Raw genomic sequence first — 25,910 nt, 5'->3', positions numbered from 1 at the left:
CAGGCAGGTGGATACTCTCAGAGCACAGATTCTCATGGGCCCCTAGTGGTCTCACCCCATGGCTCAGGCATAAGCTGCCCAACAGATAGCAGGTTTTCCCTCCTCCAGCCACTTGAGATGCTGTGCCTTGGCCAGAGGTGGGGAAGTGAGCCAAGCATCTCCCCTTCCTATAGCCCCATGGCCCCAACCCACACTGGATGGGAATTGTAGCCTCCACCCTGGAACATGATAGCTACCTGGATCAGAGGTGGACAAGAAGCTTGCCCTTGCCCGGTGCCCACCAAACGCTCTGAAGCACTGCCAGCCCTGGGCAGGACAGCTGCCTCCATGCCCCCGCCTCATAACCGGTGGGTCCCATGGTCATGGACCTTCCTCCACATCTCTTTTCCTATAAAGTAATTTCTTTCATTAGATCCAATTTTGTGTAGGATTCCATTATCAATAATTAAGCATACCATATATCATTGAAGTGAAACCTGTAGGCAGGAAATGTAAACCCATATTGGAACAGCTCTCTGATAATTTATTTAAAAATGTTTAATTGTTATTATAGGTTTTCTAGTTGATTTCGATGAGACAGCTGATGCACTATAAGATAATTTATCAGAATTGGAAGTGTAAGTACTTGTTTCTCTTTGAATTCTGTGTGTCTAGCCCCAGTGCCTGGTATTGTGCCCCACCTCAAGATGCCATGGGATACATGCCATCCCTGACCCTTTCCACATCCATACCCAGGGGCACCCTGCCTGAACAGAAGCAGAAAGCAGAAAGCTGGAGCCTGGGAGGAGGAGACTGCAGTGTAGCCATCCCTCTGTGCATGCGCCATTGTCCCACCAGGCTTGACTTACAGAACACAGATTCAAAGGTAGAAATATTAAGAATTTCAAGGTGGCAGTTACAGAGCATAAAACCCCAGGCTCTGAATGTGACATCTATGAAGGTGCCTGTAGGCTAAACCAAATCTACCCATAAAATAATAAGATAATGGCTAACATCTGTTATGCCAGGCACTGTTCTAAGCACTTTACAGGTATTAATTCATTAATCCTCAGAAAAATTTATGAAGTATGTGCCATTGTTATCTTCATTTTATAGATGAAGTAACTGGTATCCAAGGTCACTGTAATAAAGGGTACACTGAAGATTCAAACCCAGGGAGTCTGGCTGGGTTTGTCCAACAGCGATCCGTGTTGGACAACTGAAAGAGTGAATAACTGAGACATTCACTCAAAAAGCAAATCACACTTGTAAGCACTGTGCAATGTTGGTGGCTTTGTCTTAAAGCAAATTTCTAGAAGATAAAATACTGATTGATTGCAGGTACCTTGGGTATTCTCTAACAGGCTGTTGCCTTGGTCTAGTTAGAGCATCAAAAGCAACTATCAAATAAACAGGCTTCTCTCGGGGATTTGTGGATACTCCTAGAATTGTGATGTTTTAAAACCTTCTGTAGATGTCTACTCCAATCCCCACCCAAATTGCCCTGCCCAAGGTTATGCAGCTAATTAATGACAGAGCTGGGCCTCAGACCTCTTTGTCTCAGAGAAAGAAGTGGAAAGAAAGTTGCTGGACACCTCTGCCAGGCAACGTTCTTGGTAAATACTTAGACCCTTCCTTGAGAAGGCTGCACTGGGAAGAAAAGTGTGTGAGGCAGGAAGAAAGGGGGCTGTCTACCAATATCTACCACAATGTTGACTTTATTTTCTTTTTGTCTCCCTTGTTAAAGGTGATGTCATGTTTCTTTGTGTAAAAATACTAGTGTTGACTGCAGCCATTTCATCTTAATCATAATTGCTATTATAAAGCCACTATTTTGATTGAAATTGCAATTATAAAATCTTGACATTATAATGGAGAAATTGCTGGGTCAATTTGTCTAACCCATCCCTCCAAAATAAGAGAATTCAAAGACAACACGCAGTGTGGATTCTCTGATGCATGTGCCTTCAAGTTGCCAGCAAGATAGATCCTAAGAACTCCCATTAACTTTATTTGCGGGATTTTCAAGGGACCAGGCCACAGATCGTGACGGTTGCTTCCTCTACTGACTTTCTTTTCCTCCAGAACGTAGTATGTCACCATAGAAAAATATGGGATAAGAGCTAAGGCTAACCTGTTTATTTAACCAGTTTATTGAGGAATGTCAACTCAGGAGGTATACATATTAAACAATTTTATTTGTTCTCGTGGTAGCTTTCAACTGGCTTTGTCAAATCTTTTCCTGTCCCTTAGGTATATCTTTGTCATATTCGCCAACTTTGGGGCCACTTGTTTACTAAAACTTAGCCTCTAATGCAGTTTAAAATCTCATCTGCCCTCTACCCAGTGCAGGCTTGAACTGGGATCCTCACTGTTTGAAGGGTGGAGAGGGATTGGAGAGCTGTGTCTGGTTCTGAAGATTCTGGGTCTCCCTGCTCTTTGCAGGGCCTGGCTTCTCCAGTGTGTTGGACCAGGGAGAATGGAGTGGTAACAGGGCACATGTTTCTTTACACAGCTGCCCACTTGTAGAGTCCTCTGTCCATTATGTCTACTTCTCTGACTATATCTGAGGCCGGCATCGAAATCCTAGCCCTCTCAAAGCCTAGGTAGATGAGAGTTTCAGAGAGCCCTGTAGGGTGTCCACACTGTGTTGTTTTCTGAGGTCAGAGCATAGCAGTCGTGCCACCTCCTTCCGTGCCCACAGTGGTGTGCCTCGCCAGCCTCTTGCTGATGGTCTCCCGTTGCCAGGCAGGTCATCACCTCGGGTAGAGCACCAGCAAGCTGACTCGAGTGCAACTCCACCTTGTCCCACAGGAGTTTCCTGCGAATGCAGGCTGCTCCACCACTGCCCTTCTCTCTGCCCTGCCCTTCTTCTCTACCTCTGTCTGCCTTGGTCAGATAGGCACAGGACGGATTAGCACATTCTCTGCTCACAGATCACCAATGGAGAATGAAAAGCTGATGTTTTCATCTCACAGGTACAGCTAGTCCTTGAGTTAGTCTCTCGGAAACCCTGCCAGCACCTTCGAAACTAGCTTCATAGAATAGAATCTCCTTTCATCACAAGCACTGTACTTCCCACAAAGACCAGCGGCCCCATCAGTCTTGCCCACCTTTCCCCAAATTTTTATGTGGAGGTTGGGGTGATAGCTGTGGTACATTCTGCCACCTTTTAGGTTTGAGAGGTGTCCGGGCCCAATTGCTGAAGACTCTCTTTAGGTCTCACTTAGTCCCTATTGTTGTCAAGGATGGGTCCATCCTGTCAAGCAACAATAAAAGTACCACTCACCGTGCTGTTATATTTATATGCTGGTAGAAGGAATAATTTTTAATGCAGAGCAAAGTCTTTGAGAAGTCCTTGGCACACAGTAAAAACTAATGTTCATTCCCTAGCCCTTTCAGAAAAAGGCTGAGAAGATTTAACAAAGGAGGATGGGGCATCAAATAGACTTTGACAAAGTGGATAGGTTGGAGAAAAGATATTTCAGCCAGAAGGAGCACATGAACAGAGGATGGGATATGGAAAGTTGGAGAGCAGACTGGGGAAAGTGAGTAAACTTTTTGTTAGTGGAAAAGCAGGATATAATATCAGAAAAACAAACTGGGAACATCAGAACAGGGTGTTATTGAGGACAGAATTAGGGAGCCTAAACCCAGGTACAGTGGAAAGGCTTTTCAGAAAAGAGAAAAGAGCAAGTTTGGGGAAGTTGACTATTAGGCAACATGCAGAATGGGGTAGAAGAAAGGAGACCAGGGAAGTAGTATTATAACAATTTAAAGAAGAAGAAATAAGGAAGGTGGGGTGCAGGAGAGCTGATGGAAAGGGAGAATCTAAGGAATATTGGGATCATCTGTGATTTCTGAGGGCTAGTCTTATAGGACAGGATATGCCAGCATGTCCCACATGCACGCTTCATAACACTAATGCCGTCAGATGCACCAAGTCAACAAAGGATTCTCTGATCCAAAGAGCTGAGGAAACTCAGGATAATATAGCCCCCACTTAGAAATTCGTAGTTAAAGTAACAGCAATCCTGAAGACACACACACACACAAACACACGTAACTTTGTTTAACCTAGCATTTCCCAAAATTATTTGATCATAGAACTCCCTTGTTTGTGACTCCTATCATACAGAAACAGTGTTCCAAAAAAGACACTTTGAGAACCACTGCACCATGTTACATGTTATGAACAGATTGACATACGGATTTGTGTGTTAATATTGTAAATTTCTTTAGCAAACAATAAAAAGCAAAAGCATAATCTATGATAAATTCTGTTCCTGGGTAGAATAGTTCCTCTTGGACTCTCTAAGCTTGAGCTATATCTTTTGAGACTTGACCTTGTCTCATACTCAAAATAAAGTATCTTTTTGTAGAATAAGACCAAGAATGAGTGGCTCCAATTTTATAATAATTTCTGGGATTGACTTTTGTGGCCATAAGATTTAAGTACATCAGTATCTGTGTCCTTAGCTTTGGGCTCAGAAGGAAAAGAGCTTTATTTTTTCGAGTGCATTTTTATTTTAAAGTGAGCACATGTAAAGCGAGGGTTTTGTCTGGGAAAATAAGAGGAAGAAAGCTGTCTCATTTGTTATATTGTTACACATAATAACTGCTAGCTGCAAGTGTGCTGGATTATGAAAGTACGGCAGATATTAATTACACATTATACACAAAGAAATTTGAGACTTAAATATGGTAATTTATTGGTTCAAGGTAGCTAATTTATGACAGAACCAGGACTTGGGAGAATCAGGACTCATGGTTTTTCTAATAGAGCACTCCTCTGAAGGAATAAAAGATAAAATGACCCCTTTTGCTGAATGGCCAAAGGTCCTTTCCTTTGTTTGTAAATTATTCCGAACCTCTAAGGGGGCCTAGCCACAAATGCTGCTGTGTTCACACTTTTTCTTGGACAGAGGACCCTCCCTTCCACACAATTACTTAAGTCATTGAATGTGGTGAATGTGTCTTTCTTGCCTTTACACTTTTCACTGTATCCACTGAAGAATATCAAAGACTAGTAAACTCCAAGTGTCAGGGCAGAGATTATGCCCAATTGAATAATAAAGAAACTGAGGTAATAAGCAGCATCTTATTCATATACCTCCAGTATATTTTTTCACTTAAAGAGACTCATCTATCTCAAAAATAGTAGTGCCTGTGACCTTAACTCAGGCTTGAACTGTTGCTACATTATTGTTTTTAACTTATAAACGAAAGCTTATGAAAGAAGTAAACTTTACTTCCAACAAAAGAAAAATGGCAAAAATGGTTTTAAAAGCCATTTGCTTTATATCTTTAATAATATTCAAATATTAGGTTAATAAGAAGAAAAATGTGATTTTGTTTATCATTTTTCTCATATTACATATTTTTGATGTGTCATTTATAAAATCTGTTTCAAACTTATTTTGCCACGATCAGATTTATAGTTGTTTACATATCTGTTCATTCTGAAAAGTATTTTTAATAATAAAGAAGAATATATAATCTGTTAAAACAAAGGATGGTTACCTCAGAGAATGTAACTAGGAAATTAGGAGTAGAGAGGGGCACTTGTAGCTGTTTGCTTTATATTTTTTTATTTTATTTTATCTTTTATAGTATTTTATCATAAGCCTATATTACTATTATGATTTTTTCAAAGTTCATAAAAATTGGTTTTAAAGAGTGAAGGCACATAATTAGCTTCGTGAACATTTACACTTTGTCAAAAAATTAAGTATTTGAAACATACAGATATACAGAAGCTTCTGTGTACCCATCACCCAATTGTGACAAACATTAATATTTTACGGAAGTAAAATTTTTAACAAGTAAACACCTCAAACTTGCCCTATTGACTTAGAATAAATGTGAGTTCTTAGGCTTTCCTGCCTCAATCAGCATCATTATAGAAAATGGCATATGCTGCCATAGCTCTGTCTTATGCCGTGGAGCCCTGCTACAGAAAACTTGTAACTATTGGTTGCTGGGCAATGGACAAAACAGCAAACCCAGCTCCCTTCACTTCTCCATTTATTTATCTAGATTAATGATGTAGACCATCATAAACAAACAAGATATTTGTTATATAAATAGGATGGCTAATGCATTTCAGGAAATTTTAAGATTTTCCTTAGCATTCAATGTGTACTTTCAGTGCTTTTAACCTTGAAAGAGATATAGATTGTTTGGAAACCAAAATTAAAGTTAGATTGAAAGAATATAATGTGATTTCCTTAGCTCATGATAAATAGATTCACTCTGAATCTTAGGAAAGGTACATTGTGTTTTCTATTTGAATTGTTTCCTAACAAATAGAAAGAATAGAATAATTCATGTATGGAATAATAGAATACTTCATTTATATTAAAGCACAAAATAATCTTACCAGTTAAAAGAGAAAATCTCAAGTTATTCTTGGCTCTCATTCTCTACCAAGCTTCAAAGGATAATCAAATCCAAAGGAAATTTTTTTAACCAGCAAAGCAGAATGTTATAATGACAGTTCTTTACTTTATTTTATTTTATTTTATTTTTTTTTTTGCGGTACACGAACCTCTCACTGTTGTGGCCTCTCCCGTTGCGGGGCACAGGCTCCGGACGCGCAGGCTCAGTGGCCATGGCTCACGGGCCCAGCCGCTCCGCGGCATGTGGGATCTTCCCGGACAGGGGCACGAACCCGTGTCCCCTGCATCGGCAGGCGGACTCTCAACCACTGCACCACCAGGGAAGCCCGACAGTTCATTTTTGAATGTGCTTGTTCATCTGTAAGGGCTAAGAAAGTTATAAATGCCATGTTTAACCATTTTATAAGGTATGATATCTACTGGCAATTGTAATGGTTATACTACACCATATTAACAGTCAGTACAAAAGTTCTACCATCTCTAAGCAGGTTGTTTCCACAATTAGTATCTGTGTACTAAGTTAGCAATAAAATTTATATGGACCCATTTCCTCAGATTCTACCTCACAGAGGTGTTACAAAAATAAAATGAAATAATACGTAATCATTTTAGGAGCAAAATGTAAAATGCTACCCATGAAAAAATGTCTAATAAAAATAATAATAGACATCAATATATCCAGGTGGAAATTAGACTTCAGCTCTCAAAAAAGATTTTTTTCATTATACCCTTCTACTCCCCTTTTGTTGTCTATCATGGTAATTTATATAGTGGGAAGGCTTTGACACTTTCTGTATGCATAACTGCTTCAGTTACGTGATGAACTGACCCACTTACTAATATAATTCAAAATAATAACTAATATTTGCTAAATGCTTCCACATGCTAGGCATTATGCTAATTTCTTTACGGGTTTAACCCATCTGATTTTCATAAAAACCTTATGAAGAAGGCATTAATGTTAACCTCAGCTTACAGAAGGGAAGAGCCAGTCAAATTGTGTGCTCAAAAACTACTCAGGGGCTTCCCTGGTGGCGCAGTGGTTGAGAGTCCGCCTGCTGATGCAGGGGACACGGGTTTGTGCCCCGGTCCGGGAAGATCCCACATGCCGCGGAGCGGCTGCGCCTGTGAGCCATGGCCGCTGAGCCTGCGCGCCCGGAGCCTGTGCTCCGCAACGGGAGAGGCCACAGCAGTGAGAGGCCCGCGTACCGCAAAAAAAAAAAAAAAAAAAAAAAACAGGTGGTGGAGCACCTACCTCATTCATAATGCAGGCTCTGAACCCCCATGTTCTGTCACCTCTCACAGCCAGCACGGGGTCCGTCATCAGGTAAACACTTCTTGCATTCCTACTGCCACAGCTTGGGATTATACCCGCTTCATCTCATCCATTGCCCTGGATTTATAACTGAATACGGCAGTCCCCCATTATCAGCGGGGATACATTCCAACACCCCCAAGGGATACCTGACACCAAGGATAGTACCAAACCCTGTATATACTATATTTTTTCCTGTACATACATACCTATGATAAAGTTTAATTTATAAATTAGGCACAGTAAGAAATTAACTGTAACTAGTAAAAAAATAGAACAATTATAACAATATACTGTAATAAAAGTAATGTGAATGTGATCTCATGATCTCTCTATCTCTCCAAATATCTTATTGTGCAAATTTAATGTCTTTTCCATCTTAACTGAGCATTTATCATGCACCATGGCCACAACTTTTGCAGTTTGAGGTAGGACAGCAAAACTAGCACAAATTTCTTTTTCTTTTTCCACAATTTCATAGATAGAGGATTCATTCTTACTGTAGACCTTAGCAACCTCAGCATACAAATATTTTTTCTTATTAGGTCTAGAACTTTCACCTTTTCACTTATAGGGAGCGCTTTATGGCTTCTCTTTGGCAAATTGGGATTGCCCAGCATTACTACTCCTGTGTTTTGGGGCCATTAAGTAAAATAAGGGTTACCTGAATACAAGCACAGGGATACCCCAGACAGTCAGTCTGAGAACCGAGAGGGCTGCTAAGTCAGCGGTCCCCAACCTTCTTGGCACCAGGGACAGGTTTCATGGAAGACAATTTTTCCACGGAGTGGGGGTGGGGGTTGGGGGGGGTGTATGGTTCAGGCAGTAATATGAGCGATGGGGATGGGCAGATGAAGCTCGCTGGCCTGCTGCCCGCCTCCCGCTGTGCAGCCCCCGGGGGGGGGGCGGGGTTGGGGCCCCCTGTGCTACGTGACTAACAGGCTGGGTTCACTGGACAAAGGAATGATTCACATCCTTGATAGGAGGGAGTAGGAAGGCGCAAGATTTTGTCATGTTATGTAGAATGGCTTGCAACTTAAAAGTTACAAATTATTTCTGGAATTTTAATATTTTCTGATTGAACCCGCAGAAAGTAAAACTGCGGATAACGGGGGATGACTGTACTTCATCGGACCACATCTCATCTCCTCTTTTGATTCAGTCACTTCATCTGCTCCTTACATTCTAGGACAGAGGGTCTCGAAGGGTGATCTGAGAATCAGCAGCATCAGCATCACCTGGGAACTTGTAGAAACACAAACTGTTGGCAGTGGACCCAGCAGTCTGCATTTTAACAAGCCTTCCCAGCGATCCTCCTACATGAGTTTTTAAAGAACAAGTTAAAATACCAATAGATAGCGATATTCAAATGTGACATGTTTATCTACAAATATCTTAGGCTGTATTTATTGCTTGCTGAACTCCCTCCTCTCTGTGCCAGACCACAAACAAATCCATAATTTGCATGATTAGTATCAACATTTCCATTTATTTTGAATGTACAGCACATATTTATCTGAATTTTTACTCACAGAGTTCCCATTTCCTTAATCACTACCACCACAGCCCAAATTCTGAAAACAAAAGAAAAGAAAATTTTTCTTTCCAAATTCTTAGACATACTTTGCTCTCAAGTTGCCAAGAGAAGATTTAAGAAAGCCAATTTTTTACCCAAAGGCTATAACGTTGAAGGAATTATATAGACATCATTCTAAAATTTGCACTGGATTATCTGATTTGGCTCTCTGGCCTAAAGTTCACCAGATAATTTCCAGGGCTATAATTCATTTTCACTTATGAGACCTTAGTCAGTTGTTGGGAAAAAGATCTTTTTTCCCCTCTCAAGTTAATCCAGTAATGCTTCCATGTACCATTAAACTATTGGCACATTCTACTCCCAGAGGATAGATTTTGTTTGGCATCCTGAGGAATTTTGATATATTTAAGAAGGTGAGAAGTACACATTGGCATCATTTAAACAACATAAGTCTAAACCCAAATTAGCTGCTACATGCCAAAAATGCGAAATGTGCCAACTGTTTAATAGTACACAATAACTGTTCAACTACATAAGTTGATTTCAGCAAAACTGTTTGGTGTGTGTTTTATCCTGAATCATTTAGATACAATTATGCCTTATGGTACCTTAATAATAGAGGCAAGTTGTCCATGACTTTTGCGTAGCAGATTTAAATAATATTGAAATGATAGTCATACCAGAGTTGAATAGAATGTAAGAATACTGCTTTAATTCAAAATGCCATTTCAGCAGCTTCTATGCTGCCAAGAAATGTGAAATAGGAAAATAAAGTTTGAGGTTGATGATTGTTGACAGTGAACCTCTTAACTTCCTTTAATAGAATAAAGTTGGACTTTTAGTGAGTTGGAAAACATATTACACATTTTCTTTTATTTGCAGACTTTGAAGTATATATATTATTCATTTTATCAACATTTATTGAGTGTGTGTGTATATATAAACATATATAAATATATAAACATACACACACATACATGGGATGCTATGCAAACCATGGTTGGAAAGATAAACATAGAAAGGTAGATATGACGTAACCTTCTTTAGGGAGCTTACTGTCAAATGCGGAAGGCATGCAGCAAACACAAGTACTAACTTTAACACAAAGCAGGCAGTGCTAGTATTTTAATGTAGGTAAAACCCAAATGTTAGTGTGGCATGAGAGAGTAACAGAATTTAGGTGGTGGTAGGGGCTATGTTAGAAAGGATCACCTGGGAGCTTCATGTGACTGGTATAAGCAGACTTTAAACATTGATCCCCATGGTAGGGAAAGCAGAGGAATTGGAGCAAGCATAGAAGCTACAGAGTGTGGGAAGGGAAAGGTGGAGGGGAAGAGGCTGCAGTTATAGAAATAAGGTGTGTTTCTCTCTGTTACCAAATCAAGGGAAGAGAACTGGATGCAATTTTACATAACATGTAGGATATATTTGAGATGATCATAATATATTAGTTTCATGGCCTGCCTAAAATTCACTCTGGGTAACCTGGGGTCACTCACTCCCAAGAGTCATCCTCCAGACAGCCAAAACTGAGGTTCCTTGAGGAGGTAGTGTGACTTCCATTCTGGAGAGACTTGCCATCGGTAGTAAGTCACCGTGGATAGAGGACAGCAGCAGTGGTTTTAAACGTGAACCCCAAAGAAAATGTCACAAAAACAAACGCTCTAAATTAGGCTGCTTCTCTCATAGGCAACCCTTTGTAGTGTGCCCCAGGGTGAGTGGCATGAGAGGTTTACTTATTTAACAATGATTAATGATTTTTGCAGGCAACCTAGGAGCCAGGTAGTAGAAAATAAAGTTGGGAGATAAATTAGTATAAAGTCATGACAGCCTTCTTTATATTTAATGCCAAACAACTTTCTTCAGGACGAAGCAAATTAAAGCATAAAAATTATTGCTTAAAATTATATTTGGACTATATCCAAAAAAAAGAGCTTTCTTGTAACATGCAAAACAGAATATTTTACAATTGTAGATTACAGATTTTTTCTTAGAGATAAGCAGCTGAAGATAGTTTTAGAACATCCTCCAACTGTTTTCTTTTTCTGCAGTGAGCAGGTTCTTTAGTTGTGTTCCCTCACGGTAGTAGTTAATATTATTATATTATTCTCTTATACATCTAAATAAATTCCTCTTCAGCAGAGTAAACCCAGATCTTATAGCATAGATTTCTGGTTAACATTTACTTTAATGAACACTAAAATGTGAGTATTATCGGTGTCTTCCCCACCCCCACTCCCATCAGACTATCTCTGTTACCCTCAGTGAACTTAAAAATATAGTAGAGCAGAAAAGGCTAGTAGATAAGAAACAGCCACATATAATGAAATGTAAATTGTGCAGAGTAGTCATATGATTATAGCTCATCAAGGAAAGTCAATTAGGTCTAGAATAAAGAAGGTGCTAGGACTTGGCCAAACCTGAAATGTGGTAGAATTAGGAAAACCCTGAAAGAGGAAGGTCCTCCTGAAAGAGAAGGGTGCAAGTGAAAGCACGGAGGTTTGAATGCCAATGGCACACTTGGAAACAGTCTAGAAACTGGCCTGACTGAAGGAAACTTGTGTTGGGGAAAGTAACTGAGATGGGGATGATTTGCAGAATGCCTTGCAACCAAAGAGGAAATGGAGAACCAGTGTAGGTTCTTGGCAATATGCTAAAAGCAACATTTAATAAATATTAGTCTGGTGGAAGTATACAAGATATATTGGTGGAAGCAGAGAAAAGAAGGATGCAGTTATTTTAAGTGTGAGGCTATGAAAGTGTCAAAAACTATAGTAAAAGTGAGGAAGGAAAGAAAGAGATGCATAAATTCACTTCCAGTAAATAATCAACAAGACTTATACACAGATTAGTTATAGAGTGAAGAAAAATATGATAAAAATGCAGCTGTTCTATATGGCCCTGTATAGTCGCATTTGGCTTTTCTGAGAGCTATTTCTCACATCAACTTGGACCTAAATCTTATACATATCCACACAGGTACTACTCCAAATTACTTCCTCTGTCAGTGATTTCTAATTCTAACAAATGATCTTCAAAACATCCATTATTTAATTTCTAATTATAGTCTATCAGAAGAATTTGGAGGCTTTTACACGTATTTAAACAAGTTCTCTAGAGTATAGGTAAAAAGAGGAAAGGAATTATGGGTGAGGGTAAAAGGAAGGAGAAAAAATACTCAGAAAAATAAATACATCAATTGAACCACATAGTAATTCCTGCAGCTAGAAAATAAAACTAAATATGGGTGATTTTATTGAACATCATCAGAGCCATTTAAGCTGCTTTATTCCCTGTCAGCATCGGTGAACCTTTATGGCTTTTATAATATTGATACAGGTACTTCCTGGCGGCAGATGGGTCAGTTGGTAGTTACTCTTCTCCCAACTTTGTTGCTGGCACAATAGCACTCCCAGGAAGGGAAACCGGATTTGTGATGGATCTCATCCCCGATATGAATAACAGAGGCTCCCAAGGGTCACCATAAGGCCTTTTCTGGACTCTGGAGAAACTTAGGTTTTTCAGAGCACTGAAACCTCCAGGAAAGCAACTGCCTTCTCCTTAAGACATGGTTAAACTCGTTCTCACTCAAAAGCATCTCTCTCTTCCCTGTCACAGTGGTCTTTCCCTCAGGCTACCTGCGATGCAGTCATTGGTTTTTCAGAGTCCTTGATTGTCTTGCCTGAAGGTACAACCTGACCCAGATAGATGTGACATGCCCTTGTCCTGTTGCTCAGTTCACTTCCACAGAGGTTTTCTTCCACAAAAAGTATTAGGGTTTTTTGTTGTTCTGGGTTTTGTTTTTACATTTTCTGCTTTCTGTCTGATAACACTGAATCCTCAGAGTGAGAAATGTATACTTTCTGACTTCTCCTTCCTGCCAGAGTATCTTTCTGATAGCATGTTTCTCACAGGGCTCATTTAAATGTCTTCTGTGGTGAAAGCCAGGCTTTTGTCTCTAGTCCCTGTGGTTTCCCTGATTGTTCAGTTCTATGTCCATATTTAGTTCCCTGCATTCATGATTCACCTCTCCTTTCTCTAGCCTTTAGGCAGACATGCATTTAACTGAAATATGCAGAAAGAACATACCTCTTCTGAAGACCTCCACAGAAAAGAATTCCTCATCCTCCAATATTTAATATCTCACTGTCAGTATCTCTACATTTAAACTATATAAAATTTTAAAGGCTCACAGAACCTAGGATATCACCATGTCCTAACCTTTTATTTTATGTATGAGGAGATTAAGTACTATTCACATTCCTAAACCCTCCTCAACTCAGGGTAATATGTATATTTTAAATGATGACTTTCTAACAAGTCTACTGGTAGAAATTGACTTTGACACCTATTTGTGAAGCGGACTCTAGCTTGGCTCTATAGCCAAGAACAATGCCCAAAGCTCTTTTAAGGACTTAATTTATTTCAAGCATTAATTAAGTTCTTACTTTATGTCTAGCATTCTTCCAACTTAAAAATTAATTTCAAACACTACATTTATTCTTCTTTCCAACCCCCATCAATCACACGTCCTCTCCCAGGAGGGAGGAAAATCTAGGAGAAGGAGGGGACCCAGAACTAATGTTAGGGAAGAGAAGCACAGGAAACATAGCTGCTACTGATACTAGATGGTGGGGTTGGGGAGTGGGGTGGGGAATGGCATAATCCCTGTCAGAAAGGCTGAACTGGGAGGAAGAGGAGAAAGATTGCACACCCAGAGTTTGACATTGAATCGACACTCAATATTTTTGAATTAATAAAATGAAATGAGGGCTTCCCTGGTGGCGCAGTGGTTGAGAGTCCGCCTGCCAATGCAGGGTACACGGGTTCGTGCCCCGGTCCGGGAAGATCCCACATGCCGCGGAGCGGCTAGGCCCATGAGCCATGGCCGCTGAGCCTGCGCCTCCGGAGCCTGTGCTCGGCAACGGGAGAGGCCACAACAGTGAGAGGCCTGCGTACCGCAAAAAAAAAAAAAAAAAAAAAAAGAAATGAATCAGTGAACCACAGACTCAAAGCTCTGTCTCCAATGTAGTCCCAACAACCTTTTGGATATCTCCATCTTACCGCAAAGAAACTTGAAATCAAACATGTCAAAATCTGAATTAATCACCTTTCCACCCTCTCCTACCCTTCTAATGTCCCCTATCTCAGTACTTAGCATGAATCCAGCCACCTAAACCACTAACTAGGAGCCATCCTCTCTCATTCACACCTCACTGCCAGTCGTTTAACAAGTCTCATCAACTCTACCTTAACAACATCCAGGAGCTAGTTGAGTCTTCCCACAAAAAAAGATACGAAGTATGGTTTTAACACAACTTCAAATAATCTGTCTCTTATAAAAGCTGTGAACAGAGAAAGGAAAAGCTATTCAACTCATGTTATAAAACAAGTATTATCAAAAGACAGGGATAAAACAGGAAAAACAAACTATAGAAAACTATAGATCAGTTTCACTTATGACCATAGGTACAAAAATCCTACATAAAACACTGTGGGATGGAATTTGGCAGTTCATTCTCTCTCTCTCTCCCTCTCCCTCTCTCTCTCTCTCTTTCACACACACAGACACACACACATTACTAAGTATGGTTTCTCTTGTAAAACCAGGAATGATTCAATATCACGAATGTAGAGAAGTACTTAATAAAATTCAGTACTCATTCTTGGGAATTTTTTAAAAAAGTTTTTTCTAGGAAACTCAGCATAGAAGAAAAGTTCTTATTCTGATAATAGTTGACCCTCAGGAATGAGGAGGAAACATTTTTCTTAATGGTAAAAATTTAGAAATGTTTCTACTAAAGTCAGGAGGAAGCATGTCCATTCTCTCCAGGTCTATTTAGCATTATTACTAGAAACGTTAACCATTTTAATATACCCCCCCCCGCAAAAAAAATGGGAAAGAAGTAAGTAGTATTATAACTGTAAAGAACAAGGCCAAACTGTCCTTACTTACTTTAAGATAATGTGACTGTTTACATCCAAGGGCATCCACAACTATTAGAGAATCAACAGTGTTGCCAGACAAAAGATCTCAGACCTACGACTGACTTACCATCCCTGTAACTTTGGTCATTTGTTAGCCTATCTATACTGCAGTTAACACCCGTAAAAAGGTTGTTGAAAGGGTTGAATGTCTTAAACTACATAACGTGCCTGGTACCTTATAAGCATTACGATTATCTAATATTTTTAGCTAATAGTAGCATTAGCTATTATTATCACCATTAAATTACTATATTCGGTAGTCTTCTTATACACCAGGTATACCTAGTCAGGAAATATAATAATAATAATAGCTAATGATTATTCATCAGCTCATGTTAGTCTGTTCACCAAAACACCCACCATAGTTTTCCCAGTCACTCAGTGTAAAAGTCCTTAGAGTGGCCCATTAAGACCTATGTGGTCTTGCCCTCCACTCTGTGTCTGTCCTCTTCTCCCACTCTCCCCCTGGCTCTTTTTAACTCAGATATGCTGGCCTCCTTGCTGTTTCTCGAAGCCATCTACCTCCTCAGGGCCTTAGCATTGCTATTCCCTCTGTCTGGGACACTGTTTGCCCACGTATCCAAATGGCTTGCTCCCTCACTTCCTTTAGGTCTCAGATATCACCTTATAGCAGCTGCTACTCTATATTTAGTGCCAGGCCTAAAAAGTACCTCACATGAACCACTTAATGTCAGGAGAGAAAAGGTTCATCTGTTTTGTTCACTGTTCTATCCTTAGTGCTAGAAACAGCCGTGACACATCATAGAACTCAGTAAGTATTTATTGGATGAAGAATTTTAAATCTCCTGAGAGGTCATTATGTGCTAAACACTGACCTAAATGCTTTCACACTTTAATCTTCACAAAAAACTCTATTGAGTAGGTACCATTACTATCCCCAGTTTACTGATGAGAAAACCGAAGCATGGAGAGACTGAGTAACTTGTATCCTGGGATCACACAGCTGGTTAATTGCCACATGTGCATGCTGTTATGGCACCTGAGATTAACACTAACAAAAGACGTACAACTTTGCTTATGGAGGAAAGTTTCAAACTGTATTAAAAACCCCTTTAAGACCTTTTAGTTGGCATATTCATAGGTAGGAAAACTCAGTATCATAAAAATGGGGAATTCAACGCAATTATAGCCAAATTCCTGACAGAGTTTTTCTTAGAATTTGACAAGCTGATCCTTACTTCAGATGGAAAAGCAGAGAATCAAGAATAAGACAATTTTAAAGAAGAAGAACATGGAGGGTGACTTGTTCTATCAAATATCAAATCTTCTCATAAGGCATAAAAAGTTAAATTGATATAACGGCCCCAGAATGGACAAATAAGCCAATAAAGGGCAATAAAGATCTTAGAAAAACAGACCCCCTCAAGTAGAGAAAATTGAACAATGTCAGATGTGGCATTACAGTATCATAGGTAAGGAAGGACTGAGTGCTGGGATAATTGGTTATTCTTATGAAAAATATTTATTCTATACACAAAAAATAATTCCCTGTTAGTTTAAAGGATTAAATGTGAAAAGACAAACTTTAAAACTTCTGGGGGGAAAAAATAGGGCAATGGTATTTGACCATATTACATTTTAAAACCCCTGGTTGATTTAAAAAAACAAAAAACCATGAGCTATGTAAGAAGTAAAGAATTTGCAACGCACATCACCAGCAAAGAATTAACACCCAGAATTGAGTATGTCATAAAATAGCCACTCGATTAAAAACCAGGCATAGCTGGGAGATTGGGATTGACACATATACGTTATTGATACTATGTATAAAAGAGACAACTGATGGGAACATACTATATAGCACAGGGAACTCTACTTAATGCACTGTGGTGTCCTAAATGGGAGGGAAATTCAAAAAGGAGGGGATATATGTGTATGTATGGCTGATTCATTTTGCTGTTCAGCAGAAGCTAATACAACATTGTAAAGCAACTATACTCCAATAAAAATTAATTTAAAAAAAAAACAGGCATATGTAATTCCCAGAAGAGGAAACAGAAAAAAATGTTCAAAGTCATTGGCAGCCAGGGAAAATGAAAACTAAAATAATGTCTATCATGTCATACCCATCAAATTGGCAAATTTTTTAAAGTGTGACAGTCATGTAAATTGGTGAGAATTTAGGGAAACAGGAAATTCCATATGGTGCTGATGGGATTATAAATTGCTACAACTACATTTGAGAACAAGTTGGCAATGCCTTGTCAAATGGATACTGTATATATCTTTTGACCCAGAAATTGCATTTCTGGATATACACTGTAGAAAAACATCGACATACGCACAAGAAGAAAAGGATGTTGAATACAGCATTTCTTTTTTCTTTTTTTCTTTTTTTTTTTTTTTTTTAACGGTACGCGGACCTCTCACTGTTGTGACCTCTCCCGTTGCGGAGCACAGACTCTGGGCACGCAGGCTCAGCGGCCATGGCTCACGGGCCCAGCTGCTCCGTGGCATGTGGGATCTTCCCGGATTGGGGCACGAACCTGTGTCCCCTGCATCGGCAGGCGGACTCTCAACCACTGCGCCACCAGGGAAGCCCACAGCATTTTTTATAAGACAGAAAAACTGAAAACAACATAAATGTCTATCAACAGGAAATTAGATAAATTAATTTTATATATTCACACAATGAAACAGTACTGTAGAGCAATTTAAAATCAATGAGCTAATATATTAAAAAAATAAAATAAATGAGCTAAACCTACATGTATCAACCTGGTAAATCTCCAAATCATAAATTTGTATGAAATAAAACAAGGTTCAAAATAATACATGCATTGATACTATTTATTATATAAAAATTTTAAACATGAAATATGATATTTATATGTTTATTTATTTATGTATAGTTAAAGGTGTCCATGAGAAAGATAAATGTCAGATTTACTTTAGTGCTTAACTTCTGGGGAGGTATGGATTGGGGAGGGGTACACAAGGGTCTTCACTACTGTCTTATTCTGAAGCAAATGTGACCATATGTTAGAATGTGATAGAGTTTAGTCATAAGTACATAGGTGTTTCATTTAATGTTATTTTCTAAACATTCTGTTATAGTTTTCTATATGCCTGACGTACTTCTATATAAATACACACACGCACCAAATCTAGCCACTTCTCACCACCTCTGCAGCTACAGTCATGACCCTACCCCCCATTATGTCTTACCACCGTTAATCTTTTACCAGAGCTGCTACAGTCACCTCCTACATTGCCTGCCCACATTTCATTTGCCATACATTACTCAGAGTAATCTTTTATCACCAAGTAAATCAGATTATGCTATTCTTCTGCTCAAAACACTCCAGTGGCTTCCCATAGAAGTTAAAATTCATAATTCTTACCATGGCTCACAAAGGTCTTGTTCCCTCTCTACTCATTCCCCTGGCCCACCGACCACACTGGTCTTGCTGTTCCTTGCCAAGCATGCTGTTCTTACATCTCGATTTGCACTCACTGTACCCTCTGCCTGAAAGCTCGTCCCAGGTCTTTTGCGTTGCTCCCTCCTTCACTTCATGTAAGTCTCTTCTCAGATGACTCATCAGAGAAGCTTTTCCTAACCAACCTATCTTAGACATACCCTCTCCTTGGCCTGAAGCGATGATACCTCTGTGACGATGGCGTACTTCGCACCAGGACTTTGTCTCTAAACACCAATTTACAGTAAAAGAAACCAGGGCTTCTAGAAGAAGCACTTGATTCCAGGACCAAGGGAGGGAAAACACAAGATGAAGCTGAACTTCTTGGACCAAAAAGTAAGGAACTGCTTTACAAAGATTATGAGGCCAGGTCAGAAGAATACAGGAGCCAACCTGACGGAGCTCCTAATGACCAAAGCTGAAATAATTTGAGCAACAAAATAAATAATGATAGTATTGATTTTTAACCCATAGAATAAAATAAATATCCATGAGTCAATACTGATATGAGTAAATAACATGTTAATAAACATAAAAGGAAAAAAGGGAAACAGAGACACGCCATTAGGCAAACAACACAATAATGTTGCAGACAGATCCCTTAATGGATGTGAAAATCAATGGCCAAAATTTTGAGGAAAAACAGGGTTTGCACATTTCAAAGTATCTTGACCAAGATACTTATCAATTGCAAAGGGAAAAGTAGTAAACTTACTTTGGAGAGACTAGCAGACACCAACTTAACTGAATGGTCAAGGTAAACAACACCAGAAATAAGATATATCAGCCATGATATACTATGAACCTCTTGGTTTGATGCCTTGAGAAGCACGCAGTGCACATTATTTCTGTGGTAGTCTTGCCAAAAATGCATAACTTCAATCATAAGAAAACTTTAGACAAACCCATACTGAGGGACGTTCTACAAAATAACTGATCAGTATTATTCAGAAATATCAAGGGCATACATAGAAGGCAATAAAAAAAACTAAAGAATTGTTACAGACTAGAGGAGATTAAGGAGAAATAACAACTAAATGCAAGTGAGGTCCTGGGTAGAAAAAGAGAACATTAGTGAACCTGGTACCCAAGATAATATCTGGTACTTAGTGGGAGTTTAATAAATATCTACTGAATTGGTATGTCCACCCATCCAACTGTCCTATCGTATCCTCGATGCCTTCCTTTTCCACATGCTTCACATCCATCTTCTTACCAAAGCTTCATTTCTTTTAACACCTACTTCCTCATGTAGAGAGACTAGGTGAAAAATTATATCAGCAACACATTAGCATCTTTTGGGTAGATCAGATGTGAACTTCCCTATATACCCAGGATAAGAATTTATGTTTAAGGAGTGAATATTAAAGGGTATGGGAATTTCATTCAGAAGAACCACACTCGGGCTTCCCTGGTGGCGCAGTGGTTGAGAGTCCGCCTGCCGATGCAGGGGACACGGGTTCGTGCCCCTGTCGGGGAGGATCCCACATGCCGCAGAGCGGCTGGGCCCGTGAGCTATGGCCGCTGAGCCTGCGCGTCCGGAGCCTGTGCTCCACAACGGGAGAGGCCACAGCAGTGAGAGGCCCGCGTACCGCAAAAAAAAAAAAGAAGAAGAACCACGCTCAATGCTCTGTGGTGACCTAAATGGGAAAGAAATCCAAAAAAGAGGGGTTATATGTATACGTATAGCTGATTCACTTTGCTGTACAGCAGAAACTAACACATTATAAAGCAACTATACTCCAATAAAAATTAATTTAAAAAAAGAAGAAGAAGAAGAACCACAGAAGTGATTCCAGATGGTAGTAACAAAGTCTCCAGCTTTGCCTGCTTGGGGGATGGGATCTCATCATCGTTTGTCTGAATTGCTGCACTAGCCCCCTAACTGGTCTCCCAGCTTGCAGTTTTGTCCTTCCCTCTTTACCCCTCCAAACCCTGCCCCACAAGAGTGATATCAGTATAGCCAGATTAATATTTTCAGGGGATAAATCTGATCATGTCACTTCCCATGATTAAAATCCGTGATTGACTCACCATTGCCTTCAGAATGAAAGCCTTACATGTACTGGCCCCTGCCTACTTCTCCGTCTTTATCTTTGACTGTTTCCTCACACAAACCATAAACTCCAGTTGTACCAAACAACCCAGTCTGCTTGTCACATCCCCTCTTCGGCTTTGAATTTGCTGTTTGTTTTCTCCTCTGACGCTGCCTAACTCTGACTTGCCCTTTAAATTCAATAGGAGCAGTGCCTGTTCTTCAGTCTTTCCTTATCTGCTAAAGTTTCTCAGTGACTATCAGCACCTTCTTAGGGCAGGGACTCCTTGTATCTCCAGCTAGCTTGTTGCCTGGTACATAGTAGACGCTCAATAAATGTTTGTTGAGAGAGGAAGGAGAGAAGAAAAAAAGGAAAGCAGGAAGGGAGTTTTTAAAGTTATGTATATATTAAGCAAATAAACTCTTCCCTCACTTTTTCTCCTTCTGTATTTCTGTGACCTCAGCTCTTGCATATGTATACAATTTATTTATTTTTCGTGATTCTCTGTCCTTTGACATAGATGAAACATTAATGTCAATTAACTGAGGAATATGGAGAAGCTGTTTCCACTTTGACATAAACTATTACTGGTAAAGATGGTATTAAGCCTGATTGAGACTGTGGAATGCTTCTCTCATTTTAACCTTCAGAGAATCTGATAATCTAGTGAAATCTAGAAATAGCACCAAAAAGCAAGTCTTAAAACAATGTGTGCCATCTTAATCAATACAAAGAAATCGGAGTATACCTTCTACTTACTTGATATGTTTCCTCTTTATAAATGTACTGAGAAGTTTAATTGGTATTTATTTGCTATACCCAGAGCGGGAAAATCCTTGGAAGGGGTTAAATAAATTAGCGCTTGAGTTTTGGGTCTACTTTAGAATGCAGTGAAAAGAAATTTCTAAAGGAAAATAGTGGAAGTCTAAGGCTAGTGAAAGAGAGAAGGTCCTGGTTGCGTTTTTACCTCAGTGAATTCTTTCCAAATCAGACTAAAGCATTTTTTCACATCTACCACACCAAGCACAGTATTTTTAGTAACAGTAATACAGAGCAGCAGCTTGTCATTTGGGAGCTGACAAATAAGCATACTGTTCCTCTTACACACAATATGCTACACATCTTTATTTCCACTCATCCTTACAGAAGCTCTTTAGCTTTCCATGTTTCTTTAAGGAGATGACAAGGAGTACTGGTTAATAAGCTCTTGGGGTTATTCAATATCCCTCTTCAATGCTCATTTTCTGAAGTTGAAAACACTTATGCATGTGCACACATGCACACTAAACTTTGTCAGAGGTGAAGTACTCCAAATGCCACTTGAATGTGTTTAAAAGAATCCTGGGCTTGATAGGACTCATTACACAAGATGCCAGGCCTGTTTGCTCAAACTCTGGTCTAAGAAAAGGAAGCATCTTGAGGAAGAAAAAAAAAAAAGGCTTGTGGAAATGGAGGTTAACAGTTTATTGTATTTCTAATAAAAATGTTTGCTGGATATATCCTTTTAAAACAGAAATGTAACAGAATTTCTTATTACAGATTATATACTGGAAAAGCATCTCTCTTTTCTTTGGCTCTAGACAAGAAATCAAAGTCTATCTGACTTACCACTCTGAGTTTCTAGTCTAGGGTTGTCTGTTTTCCCTAGCTAGTCATTATAATTTTCTACCAAAGTTCAGGAGACTATTAAGCAATTTTATATTTAATGTCATTGGTAAATTTCATGTTAAATTCCAAGTCACACTATGATTAATATTGTTATTTTACAATATGGTTTTGAAAGTCTTCCAAAGCAGCTTAAAGTCACTCAATTTAGTTTTTACCTTCTAATCTCAGAGTGTTCACAAGTCCATCCTAGGGTTGAGTCTACCCCTAGGTAAATTCCTCGAGGATTTATTAAAACATCCCAGCCTCTAACTGAATTTGTGGAACTCAGTCACGTTCATTCTTTATCATTCCAGCAATAGGATGTATTTAAGTTGTGTAGTGTAGGAATATAGTTGAGGTTAATGATTGTTAAAATCAAATAGACTTGTAGGAACTTAAGATTATAAATCCAAGGTTTCATGGATGGTAATTGTACTGTGTGTTTCAACCAGACTAGACCATTATGACCTTGGAAGTTGTCAACCTAGAAAGTTCTCCACATTTGCATTTTTTTATCCAGCACATGTTTTGTCAAGCAGTTATGTGTCACAAGGTATTGTGCAAGACCTCACCTCATACTAAAACATTTTAGATGAACTGATTAAGCTTTGATTTTCATTCTGTTGTAATGATATGTTGACAAGAAGGGTGGAACCTTTTTTTTTTTTTTTTTGCCGTACGCGGGCCTCTCACTGTTGTGGCCTCTCCCGTTGCGGAGCACAGGCTCCGGACACACAGGCCCAGTGGCCATGGCCCACGGGCCCAGCCGCTCCGTGGCATGTGGGATCCCCCTGGACCGGGGCACGAACCCACATCCCCTGCATCAGCAGGCAGACTCCCAACCACTGCGCCACCAGGGAAGCCTGAAGGGTGGAACTTTTTAATAAAAAAATAACGTTTAAAGATCTTAAATAACAAGCCTGTGTCAATTATGTAACATATCTCATCTTCTTATTGTGAGATATCAGCTTGTGACTTACTTTTATCCATCATTCTGTTCAGTGAAAATTAGCAAAATTGCTTAATACGATTTTATTTAAATGACTATTCATGTTGAGAAATTAATCTTATTCTGGTGCCTATAAAACCAAATAGCAAAAAGGAGTTTTGCCTAGTTTTGCCCACATAATGCATTAATCCTTCTCCCAAGGAATTAATTTATGAATCAAGAAATTCTTCCCCATTCACGTTTCCCTGCAGTAAAAAAGCAAAATTAGAGAATTTATTAAGTTTGTAGTCTTCCCCTTTGTTCTGCCGTGAATGTTCAATGTGTAATTCTACAAGAATCCTCTGCTTAAAAATAATTGATCCTATCCTGAATGACTGGAGCAGTTATATTAACATTAGTATTACCTTATGAGGGTAAGAAAAATGTATTATTTATGGATGTTCAAAGTATCCTCTCATTTTTTAAAGGTTTTATCATAAGAGGTGTCTGAAATAAGAATTCACTGTCCTTCTCTCAAGCTACAAAAAATGTATAATTCTAGTACTTTGTAAAATGTATCTTCTCATAAACCTCTGCTAAGTACAAAGCAGCCTATTGCTTTGTTTTTTATTAATGCTTATTTTCATGCACCAGTAACATTATTTTTCCTGTAGTATGTCATACCTTTTTTTTTAAATTTTTATTTATTTATGGCTGCGTTGGGTCTTCATTGCTGCGCGAGGGCTTTTTTCTAGTTGCGGCGAGTGGGGGCTACTTTTCGTTGCGGTGCATGGGCTTCTCATTGTGGTGGCTTCTCTTGTTGCAGAGCACAGGCTCTAGGAGCATGGGGTTCAGTATTTGTGGCATGTGGGCTCAGTAGCTGTGGCTCACGGGTTCTAGAGCACAGACTCAGTCGTTGTGGCGCACAGGCTTAGTTGCTCCGTGGCATGTGGGATCTTCCCAGACAGGGCTCGAACCCGTGTCCCCTGCACTGGCAGGCGGATTCTTAACCACTGCGCCACCAGGGAAGCCCTGTGTCATACCTTTCTTAAGTGTTTTCCAGTTACCACCTTGAGTAGTTTGTGTTCATCAGCCTTAGTGCTTGTATTAAGTCGGTGTATTGATGAGCCTGACTACTGTAATTAAATGATATATGCCCTTATGTCCACTTTCCTTGGGATGGGCTATATATTAACTAAACTCCCAACAGATTACATCCCAGCTTCTTTCTCTACTGCTAGGGAAATAGAAATGTGCCCTGGCTACATGGACACTAGAAAAACTGAAGTTTTGACTAAGCAGTATCTTTGGCTTGCTTTTTCCAAATAACACAACTTTAAAAACACATATCACCATATTCAATGTAACTTGGTTATTCTGGGCCCAAAGGAGCCCATTCCTTTTTCCCTATGAGTTTTGTGATCTTTTCAGGATGCCTCTGTTCCTTGAAAGAAAATTACTGTAAGCTCCAGCCTAATTGAGTGGATTATGTCTTGCCATTCTCATTTTCTCTCTCATGCTTTGTCAAGTCCTTTCCCTTAAGTACAAGTATACATCAGTTTAAGTATGCTAGATATTTTTTAAGTATGGATTTACAAAAACATTAGGGGAGGGTATTTGCATTTCAAAAGTTCTTTTCACTTTATACAAGATTCATAGTAGGGTCCATTTAAGTATAAGTTCAATAGTATATATCTCATTTCATAACAACTTATTTTAGATAAAACTTTTCAGGAATAAAACTCCCTGTAAACCCCTGTCCTTAGGAGACTTCCTTAGATATTCCAGATGGTTCTAAAGGAAAATTAACTGCAAACTATTATGACATTTTTTAACCTGATTATATTATGATCAAAATAGCAGGACCCAACCAACTCTTTACCAGAATGTTATGTTTCTGAATGTGATACAACGCTTTTTCAGTCCAAAATTGACATGGTTTAATAATTCACCACTATTGTCAAACAAGTTAGCTTAGGATGTTCCCACTAATTGTACATCCCCAAGAGTGGGGAACTATGTGGATTTTTTTTTTAACTATTTTATGAACCTTTAGACCTCTTAGGAATTAAGCTATGTGCTCTACCCTATAATTAGGTTAGGTCTCAACTTTTTTGGAAATTTTATCAACTCTAAGTCTGTTAAGATGCTCCTTAGAATCATAAACTGGTTGCTCATTCATTTGTTTGTTTTTGGTAAAAATTCAACCCAAAATTCAACTTTAATACTTTAAATTGAAAGAATGGAAATGGTAGGAGTAATGATTTATAGACTTTCTCACTAGAATAAAATTTCAACCTGGTATATATACACCAGTATCTATATAAAATCTCTATAGTTAGAAATATTTTTGGAATCAAGAAGAAATTTGGATTTAAAAAATATACATTTTAGTAGCATGGGTAATAAAGGATAGGGATAGAGGGGAGAAATGCTAATTGGAAGATATATCAAAGAAAATTGAAATAAGAGCAGGAGTCGTTTAGAAAGATATTAGGGGAAATGATTTATTAAGCTAAACAAATAAGAAGAAGTATCTTAGTAAATAAGGACAGTTGGCATGTATGTAGGTGTGGTCTTGGGACTTTGCCACCCAGACCAGGGATTTGGGCTGTGGGGAAGGATGATGACCATCTGCT

At 39.0% G+C, this 25,910-nt stretch overlaps 1 protein-coding gene across 4 annotated transcripts in view; it reads left to right on the top strand.

The window, feature by feature from the left end:
* Positions 1–25,910, top strand: part of ELP4 (elongator acetyltransferase complex subunit 4) — a 226,466-nt gene that overhangs the window by 179,480 nt on the left and 21,076 nt on the right. The gene's annotated exons all lie outside the window — the stretch shown is intronic.

This window comes from Aethalodelphis obliquidens, unplaced genomic scaffold, assembly GCF_003676395.1.
Source record: "Aethalodelphis obliquidens isolate GAN/ISIS:26980383/991018 unplaced genomic scaffold, ASM367639v1 scaffold14, whole genome shotgun sequence".
In the NCBI taxonomy this organism is placed as follows: Eukaryota; Metazoa; Chordata; class Mammalia; order Artiodactyla; family Delphinidae; genus Aethalodelphis; species Aethalodelphis obliquidens.
This window is presented reverse-complemented; position numbering and strand designations above follow the sequence as displayed.